The 22,773-nt window shown below is 37.1% G+C and overlaps 1 long non-coding RNA gene across 2 annotated transcripts in view; it reads right to left on the reverse strand.

Annotated features, from left to right (window-relative positions):
• Positions 1-22,773, reverse strand: part of LOC141369091 (uncharacterized) — a 108,562-nt gene that overhangs the window by 22,364 nt on the left and 63,425 nt on the right. Inside the window, exon 3 of one of the 2 annotated variants that reach the window (XR_012372660.1) lies at positions 5,702-5,825. The exons of the other annotated variant lie outside the window; for it this stretch is intronic. This is a non-coding gene — a long non-coding RNA (uncharacterized lncRNA). Of the gene's footprint in view, positions 1-5,701; positions 5,826-22,773 lie in introns of those variants that run through there. 2 annotated transcript variants of the gene reach the window in all.

The following is a 22,773-nucleotide window of genomic DNA, read 5'->3' on the forward strand; positions in this document are numbered from 1 at the left end:
CACAGCCGTGATGATGTAGAGCTATATCACACGACTCCGAGAGCGATATTGCTTTTATACAACAGTTCGACGGCACACGTTTGAAAAACGAAAACTAGAAAACAACAACGGAGTTATTTTAAAAGCCTCTTTGTTTGAGAACTACTTCTTCCGCCACGGATTTGAGGGCGGCCAGAATGACAGGTAAAACTTTCGGCTGCTTTGAAGCTCATAACAACTCAATGGACGGAAAAGCCGTTTCTTTATATTACCGTTTCTTGGTCACAAAGTGTAGTTTTAAGATTAGTTCAGTCGAGAATGTATCTGTATTATATTTAAATCTGCAGTCGATTAGTAAAGATAGCGCCTGTTTGAACGTTTGCTTAGTGAGATTCGGTACAAATGAGAACCAAAGCATGAGCGGACATCAGTGTTCACTCGCCCCGCTGACCACCGCCCTCTCTGGGCTACATTTCTGAAAGGGATTCCCCGGCTCTCCTGTTGGCCTTGTTTGTTTATGATCGTCAAAATGAGATCAAATCAGCAGTATTTGGTGTCATGATCAAACTATTACTTGTTTTTTAATTCATATTTAGTGTCTTTTGTGTTGTTATTGTTTTGGCGCGAGGTAAAAGTTAATAAAACTATTTGTATAACGTTACTATTGCTTTCTCATTTATTCTTAACGCGATACGAGCACTCGATTATTATTATTAAACTTTGTTCTGGTCAGTACTATACAAAACGGTTTTTTATAAGTGTCAGAGATATGTTTTTGCATGCTGCTTATAAATATATCAGTGGCGATATCTCATAACATGTTTTAATAGTCACGTCACGATAAAGTAAATGATCAATGTCCACATTTAAAAGCTGCGGGGCTTACCTGCAGTTCCACGGTGTTTTCGCGTTCTGATAAGAGATATAGCTCCAGAAAAAGTGTGTTTATATTCCTCTTTCCAAGTGTTAATCGTCCACACGATGTGACAAGACATTTCTCCCATTAACTTTAACGTAACATCCAAGAGCGCTGATCTTTGACGGAATATTACTTCTGATTGGGGATTCACAGACTGATTTATGAGCTAGTAAACTAATGAGACACACACACGGAGAGTGATTCAAACAGGGCGTCTGTGTTTTTCCATTCAGAGATGAGCCTGCTTAGGACCTCCATTCACTAGGTGGCGGAATAATACTAAAGGTGAAGCGGTTACAGTGCCGATATCAGTACAATATCGTATAGCTCTTAGCCAATCAGATTCGAGAACCAGAAAGAACTGTTGTATAAATATATATGTAAGCAATAAGGTACGAGAGGCTGTGCTGTATCGTGAATAAGTAACGGCTGAAGGGCGTTGTTAGGCACGACGCGAAGCGGAGTGCCTGCAACCCCTTCAGCCGTTACTTATTCACGATACAGCACTTGCCTCGGGTACCTTATTGCTTTTATAAAACGGTTACCACACAATATTAAAGTAAAAAAAATATTAGTGCAACTTTCATGAAGTTAAATTAATAAAAGCATTCCTTCCGCTAGAAAAAATAGTCCCTGACTGCGAAAAACAACATGAAAGTTCAAATAAAAACAACAAACTGTTCTCAGACTTTGTCTCATTATATGTTTATGTGTTGCTAAGGGTGTTGCTAAGGGCGCAGTGATATTAAATAGAACCGTTGGGTGAAGCGGTCATAGCAGTGTTTTATTGCGAATAAAGCACACCTATTGACCAATCAGAATCAAGGATTGGAACTAACCGTTTTATAAATATATATATACACTGACCTAAAGGATTATTTAGAACACCATACTAATACTGTTTGACCACCTTTCGCCTTCAGCACCTCTCAGCAATTCTGAAGGCATTCTTTAGAAATGTTGGATCATATTGATAGGATAGCATCTTGCAGTTGATGGAGATTTGTGGGATGCACATCCAGGGCACGAAGCTCCAGTTCCACCAAATCCCAAATATGCTCTATTGGGTTGAGATCTGGTGACTGTGGGGGCCATTTTAGTACAGTGAACTCATTGTCATGTTCAAGAAACCAATTTGAAATGATTCAAGCTTTGTGACATGATGCATTATCCTGCTGGAAGTGGCCATCAGAGGATGAGTACATGGTGGTCATAAAGGGATGGACATGGTCAGAAACAATACTCGGGTAGGCCATGGCATTTAAATGATGCCCAATTGGCACTAAGGGGCCTAAAGTGTGCCAGGAAAACATCCCCCACACCATTACACCACCACCAGCAGCCTGCACAGTGGAAACAAGGCATGATGATCCATGTTCTCATTCTGTTTACACCAGGGCCATGCACAGGGGGGTGGCCCGGTGGCTAGAGCAACTGCCCTTCTGCCCTAATCGGCTGAGGTGCCCCTCTCGACAACCCCAGTCAAATTGTTCTGTTGCTGCTAGTCTAAAGATCCACTGTTTCTGGTAATCCTCTTCGTGATTTCCAGCCGCTCTGCAGCATCTCTCACATTCTGTGTCCACTCTTTGAAGGGCGAAGACGACAGTTTGTTGTATTAACAGGTAGATTCATTACATTACCTCAGTTGTTGAGCTGCTCAATTAGTAATTTGGTAGTTTGAAGCCGAGAGAGGTTGTGTTCTATATTTATTTTTGCTTGCTTGTGTTCTAGTGATCAATACTTAATTTTCTCGTTATCTCGAGAAAACAGCAGCTTGTTTTCTCGTGATCTTGACATAACAAAAGTTGTATTCTTGTGATGTGATTAAAGCATATGTGTGCTCAATAGAACATAATTTTTAGACAGCAAAAGCATATTTAGCAAATTAGCATGGATGATCAAATGAGATTTTACTTAGATCAGGGACTCGCTCAAGATGAAACAGATTTGCCAATAATTGACAATTTGATTGAATTTAGGGACCGTCTTTAAAGTACTCAATATACGTTTCTACTTTAAACAGCATTAAAATGGAATAACTTAAAGTCAACAAACAGTCACAAAACCAACTGTAAAGTGTTCGTGGTTGTCAACTATGCACACTTTTTTAGATGTTTTATATTTATTTAAACAAACTGTTAAATACTATTGAAGATAGAAACTTGTACAGTGCACTTTAGAGATGGTCCCTAAATTCACGAACATCAAACTTTATTTATTTATTAAGTCTATCGACAATTAGTTACGCGTGGTAACGGCGAAGACTCCATTTGCCTCAGCAGTCCACTTCAAAATAAATGAAATATAATGGACAGGAAATTACATTATGGCATTTGGATTATTATGTCTGGATAGCGAGAAAACAACTTTTGTTATCTCGAGATCATGAGAAAACAAGCAGCAAAAATAAAAATATGGATGACCTCTCTCGTCTTTCCTATGTTTTTGTATTTCTGTGGATGATTGAGTCTTCTTAAAGTGCTAACAACTTAGCAAACATTTTTAGAATTACAGTGATTGTCTAATGAGTAATGTACCCGATGAGATCTAATACAAATTTGCTGTTGTTGGAACACTTTGTCGACAAAAAATAAAAAACAATGTTTTTTTTTTAAAAAAGTCAGAGTTGGAAGGGAGGCTGCAAAAGCGGTTTAAAATTGCAAACATGGATACAAAGCGTCAGCATGTAAATCATATAGAATATTAAGAAGTTTTGTCACACTCTAAATCTTGTTATAAAGTCTATTTTCCATTATAATCACTAATATTATTTGATACTAATCTATAACACAACATATTGTTAAAACCATATAAATTGTGCCCCCCATGCCCCCTTTTTGGTTTGGGCCACTGCCCCTCAAAATGTCTGTGCACGGCCCTGGTTTACACCAAATTCTGACTCTACCATCTAAATGTCTCAACAGAAATCAAGATTCATCAGACCAGGCAACATTTTTTTCAGTCTTCAACTGTCCAATTTTGGTGAGCTCGTGCAAATTGTAGCCTCTTTTTCCTATTTGTATTGGAGATGAGTGGTACCCGGTGAGGTCTTCTGCTGTTGTAGCCCATCCGCCTCAAGGTTGTGTGTGTTGTGGCTTCACAAATGCTTTGTTGCATACCTCGGTTGTAACGAGTGGTTATTTCAGTCAAAGTAGCTATTCTATCAGCTTGAATCAGTCGGCTCATTCTCCTCTGACCTCTAGCATCAACAAGGCATTTTCGCTCACAGGACTGCCGCATGCTGGATGTTTTTCCCTTTTCACACCATTCTTTGTAAACCACAGAAATGGTTGTGCATGAAAATCCCAGCAACTGAACAGATTGTGAAATACTCAGACCGGCCCGTCTGGCACAAACAACCAGGCCACGCTCAAAATTGCTTAAATCACCTTTCTTTCCCATTCTGACATTCAGTTTGGAGCTCAGGAGATTGTCTTGACCAGGACCACAGACCCTAAATGCATTGAAGCAACTGCCATGTGATTGGTTGATAGATAATTGCATTAATGAGAAATTGAACAGGTGTTACTAAAAATCCTTTAGGTGAGTGTATATATATATATATATATATATATATATATATATATACAAACCAATGTTATTATGGAATTATTGTCTAGCCCTACTCCAAATTATAAACACTCAAAGATGTTAAACATTGTCACAAAGGACAAATTCATTTTGCCCTTAAACATTGCAGTAATCCTTTAGGAAGCACCATGAGGAGTCTGATAATGGTTTTAGCTTTAACAGGTTTAGGTGGGAGAGATTATATTCAAATCCAAAGCTTTAAAATGGCCAAGAAAGATTTAATCCAGAGAAGATTATTCTGTTCAAGTGTTGCAGATTATCTGATTTCATAATCTCTTATATTAAAATAATAAATGAGCTCTCTTTAGTATCTCAGATGTTTCTCATGATTAGCAATGAGATTAAATGCAAAGCTGAAGTACACCTCCAGTTGCCACAATAAATAAATTCTTAGACTTAAAAATGACTTAAAAAAGTGACCAGCTAAAGCCATAACATGAGAAGTCACTTATATCTTACCAAGTTCATTAGAGACTGTAAATTATTTTAAAGGTGGAGTGCACAATGTTTGAAAAACGCTTTGGAAAAGGAGACGGGCCGACTACCAAAACACACTTGTAGCCAATCTGCAGTAAGGGGCGTGTCTACTAACCGACATCCTTGCCGGGGTTGCGTATGTGTGGGGTGGGTCTTTTAAAAAAAGGTCCAGATTCTATTGGGGTAGGGGCATGTATGTTTAGGTGATTTCAAATATCAACATTGGCTTTCAAACATTGTGCACTCTGCCTTTAAAGAGTATAATGAAAAATGTCATGTATGGCCAGTTGTTTATTCTCCATACAGGTTTTATACATTCAACACAGACTTTTCATCTGTAGCAGTCCGTGTGGTCCAGTCTGTCTTGTAAAGACAGGAATGAACTTTCAAGGAAATTGGTCCTTTATAAAGGCAGTGCTGCTAAGACGCTTCATTTAGTTTCTAGCGGTCACTTTCACTTTCAGCTCGGCGCTGATTTTATTCTGTGTGTCCTGTGGGAAATCGTCCTCCTCTGGCTAAAGCTGAAAGGTGTGTCGGTGGACAGAATTTGTTAGGCATGAGAAACATGTCTGCTCTGCCATCCCCTCCTGGGGTTTTCTCTGGGATAAATAGATCAATTCTTCTCCAAAGCTCTAAAAGTGACTGTTTGTCAGTCAATGCAATCCTAATGCTGAAGTCAAGAGCTGCATGCTGGGATCAACTGACACAAAACCTTCATTCCCCAATGGTTTCTAAATCAGACTAACATGACTTGAGCAAAGCTTACCTGGAGAAGCTGTCCATCGCCATTGGTCTACAGATTCATTTCTTAGATTTATTATTCCTGAGGGATAATCTGTATGTTTAAGGGTTCAGAGATCTGAAAAAAGACAGGATAGCTGTGATATAAATTAGGGTTCCCACACCTTAGTTAACTTCAAATTCAAAGAACTTTCAAGGACTTTCCAGGTCCAATAACCTCAAATTTAAGGACTAAATATGGGGACACATTCTTAAGTGAGAGCAAGGTTACATCGTGTTACCTTTTAAGATACATTGTTACAGTTCCCTTTTGAGGGAACTCACGCTGCGTCACTGCGGTGACACTTTGTGGACCCCTCCAGAGGTAAGTGTGTCTGAATGTGTATATCAAAATTCAACCAATGATGAGGCTTAACGACAAAGACAGGGTGACGCGGGAGTCAGGAAGTATATCGCTATCTTAAATATTGCCAAAGACGGCGTTACAGGGACACAGGAAGTATGGCAAGAGAGACGCAGCATCTCGTTCCCTTCTCAGTGAAAAACAGTTACAAACATAACCCGAGACGTTTTCATGTGTCAAATACCACTATGCAAAAAAGCATTTTGGTATGAATCGACATTCATACGATATAAGCATTTAAAGCGAACAGTTTAGCACGTGTGCTTAAAAAGTCTAGAATTTTTATGATATTATCCTACACTACACAGGGAATAATATGGATTTTGTTTCCAGAAAACTTCTCTCATAAAAGAGTCACTTTCAATGACCTGTATCTATGTATGTATATTTTGCCCCAGATTCACAAACTTTCAAGGATTTCAAGGACCCGTGGGAACCCTGAAACATCTATACATATGATGTCTGGTGGAATTCCAACCAAATTTATTACCACAACACATTTTCTTAAAGGTAGCATAGGATGTACTATATTTATTCAGGAATAGATGAATAATATGAGTTGTGTACATGGAAATATCATGAACCTTAAACATGATTATTTCCTCCTCATTATGTAAACCTTGTGCATGCAAAAGAGCGCTGGAAAAGAGACCAATCTCAACATAACACCAACTGTGACGTTACAGTCCAGATGTACACCCACAACATTAAATTAAATGAATTACAATGTTGTTCCAATGCTAAAAACAAAGTTGTGACCGCTGAGTTAGCGTTATATGCTAGTTAATGCTAACGTTTAGGCAGATCTATACTGAAAAAAACAGAAACTTACCACTCAGAAACGTCCATTAACAATCTCCAAACAATTGATTATTCCTCAAAATCTGATACAGACTCAAACATAAGATCTGTTTACACACACACAGAGCTACTGAAGGAGAAACAGCCAATCAGAGCAGAGCTCAACATTATTATTCATGACCCTTCCAAATAAGGTAATAACAGCCCATTTCAGTTTAGGGAAAAATGGACATGTAAAACTATCTCTGGATCATTTTTTGCACTTAATAAAGTCACATACCTTTTATGTAGATATCAGAAAAAAATTTATACATTTCAATACATTCTTTGGCACCTTTAATATACTATTTGTAAGATATTTGACAATTACTATAATTTTGGTCTCCCCTGTTGTTACGCTGGGATCATAATATTAAATGGGGGCTCGTCCGGGATATGAACCTGGGACGTATCCCAAATGAGAATCACAACCCTGATATGATTATATATAAGTGTTATGACTCCAGATAAAGACACATACCACCTATCAGAGATTAATTTGACATATTATTTCAATGCATTCTTTAAACAAATATAAAATGAGTGTGCTCTTGATCGTCTGACTTATCAGTTTTTTAAGATGGTGTCTTATAACTGGATGAGCATTTTTGCTTTTAGTGAGAACAAAAAGTGATTTGTTTCTTGAATCTAACCGCATCACGTCCTGGCTGCTGTGCATGTGAGGTCGTTGTTTAGACTCAAGCCGAGCGTCTCCATAAACAGCCCAAGTTTTAGGAGCGATAGATCAATTGTGCATGTCATCCTCTTGATCGACGCTGCACTTCCCATAGTGATGAGGTGCCTGAGGGATAGTGTGAAATCTAAGTGAAGCAGTGTGTGTCCTGATGCTTGTTACACACCTGCGGTGATGTCTGCGAGCGAAGCATATGGCCGACTGCGTCTGCTTTACAAATGCACCAGCTATTCAGAGACCTCCTGCACCGCTGTGTGAATTGTTACTGCATTGACTTAAACTTTTGGGAGAAAACTGCTTTGGTAAGTGCAAACAACTTGGAACATCTGTCAGGTTAGGAAGACAAAACCACATTTACCAGTAATTGTGCACAATGTGTAAAACCTTTGCCTACTTTAACACGTGCTTTGTAAAAAAGAAAAGCCAAACATCACATAATTAAAGTTCAGCAGAGATGAAACCGAAGAACTACAGTCAGTGATAATGAACACTGGAGGAAGATATTAAAATTTAAACACCCACAGGTGCAGGGGAGAAAGTAAGGATAAAAAATGACTGATGCTGGATAAGACGGATTAATGACGGATGGTACATTAAACTTTACACACTGGTGATACATAAGATAAGCAATCGCACTTTCACACACACTTGTGTCTTGGTTTGCCTCTCTGTGGATTTTTCTGCTGTAGGTGTGAAAGATTCAGCCATGCCAGGCTCTTTCCTAAAGACAACTGGTCCAGTAAAGCAACACTTTGCTCCCATCAGGAATTCACTAACCAGATTTGGGAAGTCTCCTCCACAAAGCGGAAATGGTACGTTTGTGATGAATGAAAGAACGATGTATTGCTCCAACATTTTCCCAATTATAGGCTTGGAAGATTGCATTTGGTGTTATTGAAGCCTGGTACAGCATTTGTGGCACAGATGGTTTGTTTTGCTGTTAAAGCATTGAATGTCTGTATATACAATTCAACTGCAAGATGGTCCTGCAAACAACACAATGCAGGACCAAAAACAACAAAATATTTTATAGAAACAGTTCACACAAAAATATGACTCATAAAATAACCTCAACTTTATTTTCTGTGTCTCTTGAAGCTTAACATTTAAAGAAAAAAAAATACTGATGACTTTCATTCTGTGCATCACGTAATGCTTTTGTGTCACTCCAGAAGAGTCATGTGGATTCATTTGATATTTTAATGGTGATTGTCTGTCCTCATTTACTTTCATTGTCTGAAACATCAGCATGAGTACTGCCTTTGTGTCTTTTTTTTAAACATAAGGTGAACCATTCCTGTAATGATTTTGCGACAATGGCTGAATAATTCAGCGTGTAGTTGTTTGTCAAGAAATAAACATCTTTTGTTCTGGTCTGTTTGGAGGAATAAAGTTCTATCCAGTGGGCTTTTATTTCTCAAGGCTAAAGTTATAATGTTTAGAGTCGAGTCTCAATGGTGAAAATTATTTTGAACTACATCCAAATTCATGAATGGCATCAGCAAGTCTTTAGTTTTTCAGGCGTCTTGGACATCATGCGGGCAGCTTGATTATTTTATGTTAAGATTCAGCTGCGTTTGAGGTTGTTTTCCAATGTCTTGAGAGAAGTTTAAGAGAACAAGAAAACAAAACGCTTTCAGGCTTAATGTTGAACCTGTGGGAATGAATCATTTTCACAGTGTGTTTCTCATTTAACCTGCACTCATTGTGACGCCTGTATTACTGCAGCTGACTCCTTGTTAAAGTAATATGAGTTTGTTATTACTGTGGAGTGAGAACCACAACATTTTAAAAATGTATTGTGGCAGCACTACAGTACAGTGACTGTATCAGATAGTAATACTATGGTACTTCAATTTAGGTCTTAGAGCTGAAGTCATACCAGGGGAATGATTCCCGCTTGGGATGCAATAAGTCCCGGGTTTAGATTCCGGACGAGCCCACATGTAATATTATGACCCCAGCTGTAACAATAGGGGAGACAGACCTATAGTAGTTGTCAATGAATAATATCCTACAAATAGCCTAAGAAATGCATTGTAACAATCTGTTAAATTATTCTCTGATATCTACACAGAAGGTTTGTAACTTTATTAAGGGCAAAAATGATCCAGAGTCAGTTTTAAATGTCCATTTACAACCCTAGGATTTGTCTTTATAATGAAATGGTTTATTATTACCTTATTTGAAAGGGTCATGAATAATAATGTTGAGCTCTGCTCTGATTGGCTGTTTCTCCTTCAGTAGCTCTGTGTGTATGTAAACAGATCTTATGTTTGAGTCTGTATCAGATTTTGAGGAATAATCAATTGTTGGGAGATTGTTAATGGACGTTGCTGAGTGATAAGTTTGTGTTTTTTTCAGTATGGACCTGCAAAACGTAACTGTAACGTCAATAGTAGAACTTCAGCCTAAACACTAGAATATAGCATTAACTAGCATATAGCATTAACTAGCATATAGCAGTAACTTTGCATTGTAACAACATTGTACTTAATTTAATGTGTAATTTAATGTTGGGGCGTACATCTGGACTGTAACGTCACAGTTGGTGTTATGTTGATATTGGTCTGTTTTCCAGTGATCTTTTGCGTGCACGAGGTTTACATAAGAAGGAGGAAACAATCGTGTTTGAGGCTCATGATATGTACACCAGTGGTTCTCAAACTGGGGTCCGGGGCCCCCAGGGGGGCCGCGAGATGGTGCCAGGGGGGCCCCAGTTTTATGACATTTTATAAAATACATTATTTATCATGAATGTGAAATTAAACCTAAAAAAATAAGGCAGCACTACTTTGTGTAATTTAAGGTATTGTAACTGTTTTTCTTTGGGGGGGCCGCGAAGGAATGCATCGTACACAAAGTGGGCCGCACGCTGAAAAAGTTTGAGAACCACTGATGTACACAACTCTTATTATTCATCTATGCCTATAAATACAGTTTTACAACACTGATAAAACAAACTTTTTGGTGTAGTAATATATATTAGATTAACTCTCAGAATTTCTACATAATTATATTAACATTTATTGAGAACTAGATTTTCCTAAGTAAAATGATAATAAATACACAATTAATTCATGTAGAAAATGAACTGTGTGGGAATAGTAAGTGGTATTAGATATTTTCTTGTATTATTTAACTGTCACTGCACATAGACCTAAAATAATTAAGTACATTTTAATCAAAAACTTTAGCAGATTAAAGTTAACAATCTTAGTTCATTTAACTTAAGAATATTAAATCCATTAAATTAAAAAAATTCAAGTAAAATCCTTTGCGCCTGAATATTTTTATTTTTTAAGCTTTATCACAGAATAAGAACTGATAAAAACTTTAACTACTTAAATATTTGTTAATAAAATGTCATAAAGGTTTAAACTCTTATATTATTGATGTTGTTTTGTTGTAAATGATAATTTTGTGAAGTCACCATTCAGGTAATGGGTGTTTCTTTACATGAACCCTGTTGAGAACATTATATTGTATTTTTCTTCACAGTGCTGACAATGCATGTCAAAAACACAGTTTGTGTGGGTTTCTGTTCAGAATCAAGTTTATTCAATGACTGACTTATAGTCAGTCATGAATTTTGTGTTATAATGCCATTTATAACACTAAAAATAACTTAGTCCATAGAACTATGTTCAAGAAAATAACAAATAGTAAATACGATTTATTTAATATTTTTAGGACAGCAATGCTTCAATTTTCCAAAAAACTAATAGACTTTACCTAAATTTTGAAATAAACTTAACTTAAAAAGATAATGAAGTAACATTTACTTAATTCTTTAGCATATGTTTTTCATGCATTATTAAGTAGATTTTATTTGATTTTAGTAGGTAAGTTGTACTTAAAAATTTTACTTTAAAAATCCTCGTAACAATTTGCACAATTTAAACATTTATGGCACCTTTAAACATTTACACTAATATGAATACCATGCTATGTAAAAAAACGTGTTACAATAGTATCATCAGTTTTAACATGTTATAACTAGGGTATTTTAATATTGTGTTTTCCAGCCAGTGAATAAATCTATTTTTAAGTCTTATTTATATCAAACACGTTTCTAAAATATTTCATCTATACAAGGAATCAAGTAAATCTCACAAGCAATTACTTACTTGTTTTATTTGAATGATTTTCTAATCCAGTAAGCATTTAAAGGTCATTGCAAAGTCAAGGGAATTTGTTTTTGTATACTTGTGTATGAGTAATGAAAGAAGACACAGACATACAAATACACACAAGTCATTCTTCAACGTTCACAATGTAAGATTAAAATTGAAGGAACTTATTCCTTGGTCACAACTTGGCACAACCCCCTGTGCTGATCAAAGACTATTGTTACAGCTGTTTATCCAATACAGTGGGGGTTAAAGATGGTCTTCTGATTGGTCAGTTGAATGTATTATGTTGGGTTTTGTCAAGTACAGTGGGGGTTAAAGGTGATCTTTTGATTGGTCAATTTGAATGTATCAAGTTAGGCTTAGTCACATGGTCAAGAGATAGAGGATAAAGGTCAATGTTTTTATGAGCTCTGGGCCTTTGCATTTTAGCTTTTGCCTTGCATTGGTCTTTTCCCCTTTCCTTTCTTTCTTCACCTAAGTTCTGGGGTTCGGGCCATTAGGCCTAGATTTCAGTTCTCAAGTGTGAATTTCTTTCTTCGAAACTTTCTTTCTTTCTCTGTTCTCTATTTTATCAGGTAATATCTCACATACATTGGAAACAGTCAATTGTTTGTATTATTTACCATTTCATGCATTTATAGTGTAACCATTTCAACTGTAACTTTAAGTCAGTACTGTAATTAAACCTTTTCATTTACAAATCTGTTGTTTAATTTTGATTTAAGGTTAATACTTAAACGCTCCATATTGCAATACAATATATTCGTACTCTAGCAACGCCCTCAGACATATTGTGTCCGAAACCGGGGAACGATTGCAGTTTTGTTCTCCTTCCGAAACCTGAGATCCCTTACAACAACATATAAGAATCAGCGAGGAATATTTATCCCACGTATTTAACATGTCAGTGTTTTTCTCTTTCAGTGACGGCCATCTGCTTGGATTGGGAGGTCATCATCTAAATGATTACACTCAGGACCGAGTGCCTACAGCTCACGCTTTCCTCAGACGACAAACAATCTGTCAAAATTCCCATCAGTCAAATGCTATGCAAATGTCTGCCGAATGTTGGCGGCGCGTCACAATTTGCACCTTCTAGGGAGGGTTAAAGGCGTCATATGTGTGTTGATAAATATTCAGTTAATCACTTGAGCGGCCTGGCAATGCGGGCGAAGCGCGGCACCTACGGAAAGTCTCACACGGTCGCTGGTGATTGTTTTAATCATGCAAAAACCCAAGTGAATACACAAAGTCTTGTAATTAAACTCTCCTACTATACAGTACAATGAAAGAAAAGTGAATGCACTGCTATATTTTCAAACAAATGTATATAAAGAGCTTTAAACAGGAGAAACATCTGAATGGCAGGAGACATTAGCAAAAAAAACAGCCTTTTTATTTCTATAAGGACTATAAGTATATTTTATTAACATCTGAAAGCTTTCACTGAGCTGAACGCTGCTAAACCTCATGCCAGAAATGTATTTGGTTGTAGATAGATAGTAAAATACTTTGAGAAGCAACAGTAATACTTCTCAAACCTCCTGTGAGACCGGTGATCATTTCACAATGCAATTCCACATTTAATATAAACAATCTTCCCAGAGTTTTTAAATCAGAGATTAACTTCCTCATATTCCACCGGCTGGGATTAGTTTTCCTAAAATCCAGCTTACTTCCAGCTTGCTCTAAGAGATAATAGATCATAATACAGGTCTGAAGGTGGAAACAACATTAAAGAAGTTTGGTTGTCAACACAATATATCCGTCCAGACCTTTGAAGGTTTAGTAAAGCTATTTGGGACAATGCACCATGTTTGAATGCAAACAAATACGAGTGAGATTTAAGAGACAAAGCACAGAGAGAGGATTTATGTAAATGGCAGTCCAATAATGCTGGAACAGACTAAAATTTTGGATTCGTACAAAGTGCAGTACATTAAATGTGTAAACAAGCATTGAACTATACATGTAAAATAAATGCTATCTCATGTCAATTCGTACTTATTTTACGAGGTGGCTAATTCGTATTAATTTGCACTGACATTCATAAATTTTTGTATGATTTGGATTTGCCCCTGTGACATTGGGGTTAGGGGTGGGGTTTCGTTATTGTTTTTGTATGGTAATCGTACATTTTTGCATGATTAACTGCATTAGAACTCATCCGATTTAGCTAACTCGTAAATTATGGATGATTTCTCGTGAAATCAGGCTGGTAAAACTCTTTCCCTGCCAGCGTTTTTTAATAAAGTTGCCAGCTAACGCAAGTTTAATGGCTTCCAGATAGGGCTGTCACGATTATGAAATTTGGCTGACGGTTAATTGTCTAATAAATTATGATGATTAATTGTCTGTTTCAATGCTTTGACAATTCTCATACATTTTTGTTTATTCATGAAATAATTTCCACACATTGTTGTGATTATTTAAATATATTAATACACATAACACATATTTGAAAGTGATTATTTAATTAATATATATTTCAAAATCTGAACATTCCGCATTAGAAATAAACACAATAGTAACTGTAAATAGTAGTAGTATCCTACTAAGGTCATATTAGTACTGGATCACATGTCTGTAGTGGCTGCAAAAAATAAATTCCTTACAAATCCTAATAATAGCATTCTTGACTTCCCTAAATTTGGAATTGCTGTTTTGGAAATGTATGTTTTACCTTTCAGTTCATACTACTTATCAAAGTTTTACAGCATTTTTTTAAATGCTGTTTTTTTCCACTGTATTGAATGGCTTTGCAATGTTTTGCGTTACACTGTCAGTTAAGGAGCGCCATCAGATACGGTCTCGTTTATACAGGCCTGCAGCTCCCCCTTGTGTTTTTTATAAGAGATATGCAATCATTGCGGTGATCTGAAATCATTGCGATGAGATGATTATTTAATCATTGTGACAGCCCTACTTCCAGAAAATGTTCATGAAAGAACAGACCCTCTGCTTAAAAAAAAACAATTTGTTCTCTTTTAATAATCTTTTCTATATGAGTAGGTTTCTTAAAAAATACAAAAGCTGAGATTTTTTGTAAAGGACTTTGTTAGAGATCAGATTGGTATTTTTTGGACAATTTTTCTGTGGTTTCCTAAATCTGCTCGGAAAGCATGTTGAAGGCGCTCCGATTGCAAATCAACATGTTCAATATTTATGATCAAAAATCCTCTTGTGTGGGGGGACCAGATGATCACATGAAATAAAATGATACCCAATCAGAAAGCAAACTGATGAAAGACGAAACCATAACAACCACAGTCATAGTGCATCAGGCACAGTCCAAAGTGAGATGGACATCAGAGAAATAAAAAACAGTTCACAGTATTAAATACATTTCTTTATGCGTCGTCCGTCATGTTTGTTTACTGTGAAGTCACGTTTGACCACGAGAGACATTGCGAGATTTCTTGTGTTCATACGTTGTTTATAAACACATGTGAAGGGAATTTAAAGATGTGTTGTGTGGTAAAGACCACATAGCGGTAATCCACAAACATTATTTTTGTCATCATGATTGTAATCTCTCACATATTTGGTGTGCCCCTAGCTTTAGTCTGGTTGTATGTTGGAAAATTAAAGAAAAAAACAATTTCACTGCCAAATGCTGGAGCTGAATCCAGATCACATGGCTCTTGGCCTGCAAACACACACACATATATTTACACTGCCATGACTTCAAGAGCTTTACTACTTTAATTAGTTGTTACTGTTAATTACGATCACTAACAGCGAGTCCCATAGCAACTGCCACTAAACTGCTGGTATATTTAGGAGCCTTGAACGCAACTTAGCAGATAATTGTTCATTAAGGTACGGGTGCGTGCGTAAATGCACGACCCCTGCGCCTTTGTTGTAATGCTAACTAATGTAAATTACTTTTCATAAAAATATGAACTATGAATAAAAATAAGGACTTGCTTCCTTGCATGCATACTGCAGCACAATGAACCCATCACATTCATTCTTCATAAATTAATCCTGAAAGAAAAATAGAAGGGGTTTGCATCGATGTCACTGTGTGTCGACAACAAGCAAACACAAACAGTAAAGCCATTTAGAGGACGTATGAAAAAGTGACCTTATAAAAACAGACGAGGACGATATGATAATTACATATGTGAATATAGATGGTCTTTTCTTCTGTGATAATTGGATTTACTATGAAGGGAGGTTTATTCACTCCGACACAGAAAGCAAACCATTGAAGAAAGATATGAATTACTCAACCTACACACAGTTTGAATAATCACAATTACTCAACGCTTTCGGCAAAATACTTCCAGGAGAACATACATAAGCGGAGGTCACGCTACAGCGACTGTGATATCATTTACTTTTATAGATGACTTTTTCTTTCCACCCTACAGCTTTTTAAAGACAGCGTCACCAAGAACATTTTCTGCGATGTGTCAAAAGCAGAAATTTTAACAACTGGTCCATTTGTCCTGTGCCAAGAGTCAGGAGTGGAGCAGACATCCCTTCACCCGTATACATTCACCTAAACCGAGGCCGTTTTGAACTCATTCCCAGCCACGTCACAAGGAAACATGCAGGAAACGGCACTTCTGTTGTAACCCGAGTGATACGGTCCTCCGCCTGCCAAATATATCCAGTCAACACAATTCTGGACTGAAGCAGCATCACCTGAAATAAGCATTAGATGAGTTTCAAAGCTCATGAAGGAAATATCCATAAGACCTTCACTCTCTGAACCTCACTGATGAAACGCCTATATATATTATTACTACTGGCATTTACCAAGACAGGCGTCATTAATAATAATCCACATACTTTAAACAAACCTTTAAGTATTAAATTCACCACATAACTCATCCAGCACTATTTCTGACATGCAGTGCACCAAAACCAACCCAGAACACCTTACACGTCCAAAAATGGGCAGTACCCTTTAAAAATGTCCTGTACAAATTAGGGCTGGAACGACGCGTCGACGTAGTCGATTACGTCGATTACGTAATTACGTCGATTTGCCGGAAATGCGTCGATGCGTCGCATTGTTTACGTTTTCAAATGAAGGCGGCTTCAGCTCCGACCGGATAATACAAGTGTTATACCAAACAGCCAGAACGTGATCAAAAGTGTGGGAATACTTTAAGCAGAGACCAAATAAAACACATACTGTGTAAAACTGAAATGGCATACCACAGCAGCGCAACATCTGTGCATGGTCATCTTAAAAGAAAACAACCTGGAGCTCTCCGACTTCAGAATGACGCGACGGCAGCGTAAGTATTTGAATTTTTACAGTAAGTTTTTATACAACAATAGAATCAATGCAGGCATATATTGTGCTTAATACAGCTGTGTTTACATCTTAGTTTAATACGAGCTGCGAGACGCCTGACAGACACGACATTGCATCGCGTCTGGGCAGTATGTTGAAACAGTAAATAAAGAGCGGGACATGTTTAACTTTTTATATTAAGAAGTTATGAAATAATAAGTTACTGTGTTACACTGAGATAGGCATGTGCCCGCGTGCACTGAAAGCCAGCTGGCAGCGTGGAGTTCCCATAGCTTATTTTTTTGCTATGTGCGCAGATATTATAAAAGCTCGTCTCGTTAGGTATTCCTGACATGCGTTTATTTAAAGTAACAGCAGCGTAAACGCCGTTTATAAAATATTAGAAGATCTTGCTAACTAAATTTGTATTTACCCGAGACTTAAGAAAAGTTAAATGTTAAAGTTGATGCTAAATGAGAATGCAGTAACGTTACTACTGATAGTAATAATATTAACAGTAATAATATGGTTACATTTTATAATAAGGGTTCATGAATCAATGAACTTATTTTTACTTCAGTCTGAACTAATGCTGATTAGAATGCATGTACTAATCATAAACTAATGAAGAGTCATCATTAAGTACAACATGACATGTTTTTTAGTTAATGTATTAACAAACAATGATTTCATGTGAGTCATTTTGTAGTTAATGATGACTCTTCATTAGTTTATGATTAGCACTAGGGCTGGAACAATAAAGAGCAGGACATGTTTTTATATTAATAAGGAGTTATTATTCAGTTTGATTTATTTTTATTTTACTTCTTTAATATTAATATATTTTATTTGTTTAAGGTGAATAATGCCCCTTTTGCACTGTTTATGTTAGGCTGAATTAATGTTGGACTTGTTTTTATGTGATTTGTTATATTTTCCTTGGCACTGGCACTGTTTGTGTATTTGTTTAATTGAGAAAATGCTTCAATAAAATGTTGGCATTAATAGCAGATGTTACATTTATTATTTGTAAAAAAAATCTTTAGACTATTCGATTAATCGAAAAAATAATCGATAGACTAATCGGTTGAAAAAATAGTCGAAATTTGCAGCTCTAGTACAAATATGGTACCCAAAGTACTAATATGCACTCTTTAGGCGTACTCTTTGAAAGGGTACAGCCCCAGTGACAGCTAGGGACTATTTTTGACAGTGTAGTAACTGCATATAAACAGCATGACTGGTCTCACTGTTAACACGTATTAATTTAATGTAACTTACAAAAACAAAAAATGTCCTTTTTGTACATTTAAATAGATTCTGAAGAATACAATGTAGACATATTTGCAACATTTAATTGTAGCATTATCACGATTTTACAGCTATAAAACGTAAAACATTTACAAATCTTTCATACAAGAGGTGGGCAAAAAAATCGCTTGCGATACTCATGCTACGTTTACACCAGCCGCGGCAGAGGCGTCAAGCGCGAGTGATTTCAATGTTAACTCTTTCGCCGCCAGCGTTTTTAAAAAAAGTTGCTAGCCAGCACCAGCGTTTTTCATGATTTTCACAAAAGTTTAATGCCTTCCAGAAAATGTTCTTTTTTAAATATATAAACATACAATATACCAAATGAAAGAACAGACCCTCTGCTTTAAAAAAAAAAAAAAAACGTTCATCCTACCTTTAGTAGTTCCTTTGTAATCAGCTTTTGAATATGGGTAGGTTTCTACAAAAAGCCAAATTTTCAGCAAAAAGCAGAGATAATTCCATTTTTGTGACGGACTTTTCATAGAGATCCCATTCAGAGCGATCTTTAAAACAGACATGGACATGCAGCTGCTTGCAATAGGGCAATACATCCGGGTTTAAAAAGTTGCGGAAGGGCGCCACCTGGTGGATAATAGTGGTATTGCGGAAAGCCGGAAATACTCGTCATTGGCAGGGAAGCGTGTTCTCTTGATTGACGAGATATCTCGTCAATGGCGGCTAAAGAGTTAAGTCAATGTGAAGATGCGTTGACGCGTGTCTGAAGATCTCGCGGCGCGAATGAGACGTTTAGCATGGCAGACGCTAAACGCCTCATTCACGCGTCTAGTTCGCGCGAATTGAGCATCTGGCGCGGTACGCGCGAATGGTGTTTTTTGTGCATTTTGCGTTTTGGCGCGAATTTGCGGCTGAAGCTCGAGTTAAAAATCTTGAACTTTGGTGTATTTTCGCGCCGTGTTTACCAATCAGCCTGGAGTCACTCATTCAGCATGAAGGAATGCTTGATATTGTCCGTGAGCAGTCACTCGGAGCTATACGACACAAGTTCTTATTTCTATAGAGACAGGAATAAAAAGGACCTCGCTTGGAAAAGTGTCAGTGAGGACACGGGCAACCTGGTAAGTTGTAAATACACATTTCACTTTTGAGTCACGTGAAGTTAATCAACCCGCGCCATTCCTGATGTTTTTAAACTATTTTCCTCCTATAGTAAGGTGACCAAATACAAACCAGTAACTCTCTCGATAAATGCACAATCAACATCAGCTATCTTGCAAACAGACAACCACATAGCACTTGCCCCTCCCACAAAAAGTGGATTTTGTCTCTGACGCGCGTCAAATGCTTGCTTTTTCCGCGTGTCTACTTCGCTCTTCAAACTGTTCAAGCGGCAAACTAGGCACGGTAGACGCAATTTTGACACCACAAACCTCAAACGTGGCTGGTGTAAACACAGCATCAGGCATATCTTATCAGTAAAACCAGTTTCGTGATTAGTAATTGCAGCATTTACTACATAGAACCAAATTTCACTGAGAAGCTTGGCAAAATCGCACACATTAGGTGATTTGTCCACAATTATGAACGCAATTTTGACTAACTTTTCGGTGAACTACGGCTCTGTGTAGTAAATGCCACTCCATTTGAAAGCAGGTGATGGCGATTTACTACTTATCAGTAAAGCCGGTTTTGTGATAAGCATGAGAATCGCAGGAGATTTATCGCCCACCCCTATTTCATATAAAAATTGCTGTATGATTTCCTTTTAACCATTTTATCGATAACCCTAAATCTTACCATAACCCTTTTTATAAACACATTTTCAAAGTACGTAATTATTGTATTCTTTTTATATTATGCAATGTAATGGACAGAAATGTGTAGGAAAATGTAAGTAACCATATAGTATTTAAAAGATTTTTTAAGCCACTATTAGAGTTTATTAAAAACAGTTTATTATTACCCAAAACAGTTTATTAAAATCATGTACTGTTAGAAATTAAAAACATAACAGACAGGCAAGTGTAAGCACATTAACTTATTTAGTGTGAAATTTCAAAACCAGAACCAAAAGTACATATTAAAAGGCATCACTCTGTCAACGTGCGCATTTCAAATTTGAAAAGTACATCGATTGAAAGACGGCAATGTCGCAGATCTGTGAGGTAGCATGCAAGAGCCAATGAGCGTTTATCACTGCTGTAATGCAATGTGTCTTAAAGCTTCTTGAGGCGCAATATTTGAATTTGAACGCGAGATTTGATGTTTACGGTCGCTGATGAGAACTGGGATCAAGATCGCTGGAGAAAGGACTGAATTTGGATGTTTCTCGCAATCGTATGAATTTTAAAGATGGATTACAGTGAATGAATAAAATTGACATCATTTTGTGAATTTATGTTGTGTTTTGGTGTAATTATTATTAAATATAAGAAAACACCTTTTGTGTTTCATGGCAAACAAACTAAATATTACAAAATGGTTAAATAATTAAAGTGTAGTCTTGTTTAATATTGTGTAATTCTCTGAAAGTCATGAACATTTCATTAGGTAAATGAGTAAATTGTCTTCAATAAATAAGTCAGAAAATAAGACTGAAAACATGTCATTAATATGAGTAAGAAACCCTGCATTATTTTATGAGTAAGAAACCCTGCATTATTTTCAAATAACCGGAGTCAATTAATCCGATTATACCACGGTTACCAAAAATATTGCTCTAGTGCCTATTTTTAAGACATTTAAAGACATTTTAAAGGTTAGGTGTGCCGTTATTGAAAGATAATCAACACCCATGGAAAATTTCTCAATCAGAATGAAGCATTCAACAGCCCATGGTATAATATGTAAATAATTACGTATTAAGCCCAATTTATAGTCATGCGTAAGTTCCATAGGCTATCCGTAGGCTGTGCGTACCTCTGCGTAGCCTGACGCAAAAATTTTTACAGCACATCAGTTCTACGCGGACCGCAAGCGCTGTGATTGGTCCACCAGAACCCTTCCCATCAGGTATAAAAACTGCGTCATTTACGTTTGCGACGGTGAAAACAAAGATGAGCCAAGTTGAGGAGTGATTTAACTCAAACTGCAACAAAAGTCACTGTTCATTTACTTCCATCATTGCTGGTCTTCTCAAATCATACACAACAAGTTGCCGTTTCTTCTTCGTTTGTGGGTTAACTTGCCAAGCTTCTTCTTCTCTGACGGTCGCGCTGCTACTGTGGTTACACGCGTGGATACGGCCTACCAGTGGTTTGCGCGTGTGTTTGCACGTCGACGCGGAGGACGACGCAAAAGTATAAATGAATACCGACGCGGAACCTGCGCCGTCGCGGCTATGCCGTAGGACCTACGCACGACTATAACGACCCCTTAAGTCCTGTCAACACATTGATTTTATGTTTCAGTGTGTATGGAAACTTAAGTAAATGTATGTGTGGTACAACCAAACTTTACGTAAATATACACACGTGTTCTCATGAGATCATGTTGAAATAACAAAACAAAGCCCTTCAAACACTTCGAAACACCCAGAAAACCACACACGTGTAACCACAAACACATGCCAGAAAGACAAATCTAGCCTAGTCTCTACTACAGGTTAAATAAGAGCGCATGAGTTGAATGTGTGAATAACGTCACTTCAGACGCTTTTGTGATCATTTGCATGAGCGCGGTGTAAATCAGGTCCTATAAGCGCTGAAGTATTCTTCACAGCAGAACATGAAAGTGTCACAGATGCCCTCCGGACCGTGAATGACCCACAACAACCTCTCATTCAAACTCATTTCTCACTTCATTAAATGAATGAGCTTGCCAAACCCAACACAGAGAGCCACAGTATAAAACATTTTGGAAATAAAATGAAAACACTCGTGTTTGTAGATGAATACGGAATCGTGGTTCATTTTCTGTTACTGTCTGAATGTGTATTGTACATCATTAATCTGGTAAACAACCCCTGACATCATCATGATAGAAGTACAAATGTCTGAATATCTGTAAGATCATAAACTGAATAACAGAGGAACTGTAGCAGATTGCTCCCTTCCCAAAATCACGCTTGTTCAAGATGACATCTGACGGTTTATGGGCTCTTTGGCGAGTGCATGACCGCGACATGTGAACGTTACGAGTACCGCATCCCTTCACAAAGTCAATCGACAACGCCTGTCGTGTGAAACGCTGCAGTAATGTCACAGCGGTACAATCATGAAGAAAATGACACGACGATGAATATTGCGGTGTAATCTGACAGGAGCGAGTAAACGTGCTTTGTGTTTAAATAGTGAGATGAGATCTTGTTACAACAAATACATTTGTGTGTGATGGATGATGATTTCTACAAATGTTGACGATTATATTGTATCCATAACAAAATAACAGCATTATTCAACCTGCGCATTTTGCATATTGTCAAGAATCTACTGCTAGTGACTGAAGTGACATTTTACATTACAT

This window comes from Misgurnus anguillicaudatus, chromosome 12 (assembly GCF_027580225.2).
Source record: "Misgurnus anguillicaudatus chromosome 12, ASM2758022v2, whole genome shotgun sequence".
In the NCBI taxonomy this organism is placed as follows: Eukaryota; Metazoa; Chordata; class Actinopteri; order Cypriniformes; family Cobitidae; genus Misgurnus; species Misgurnus anguillicaudatus.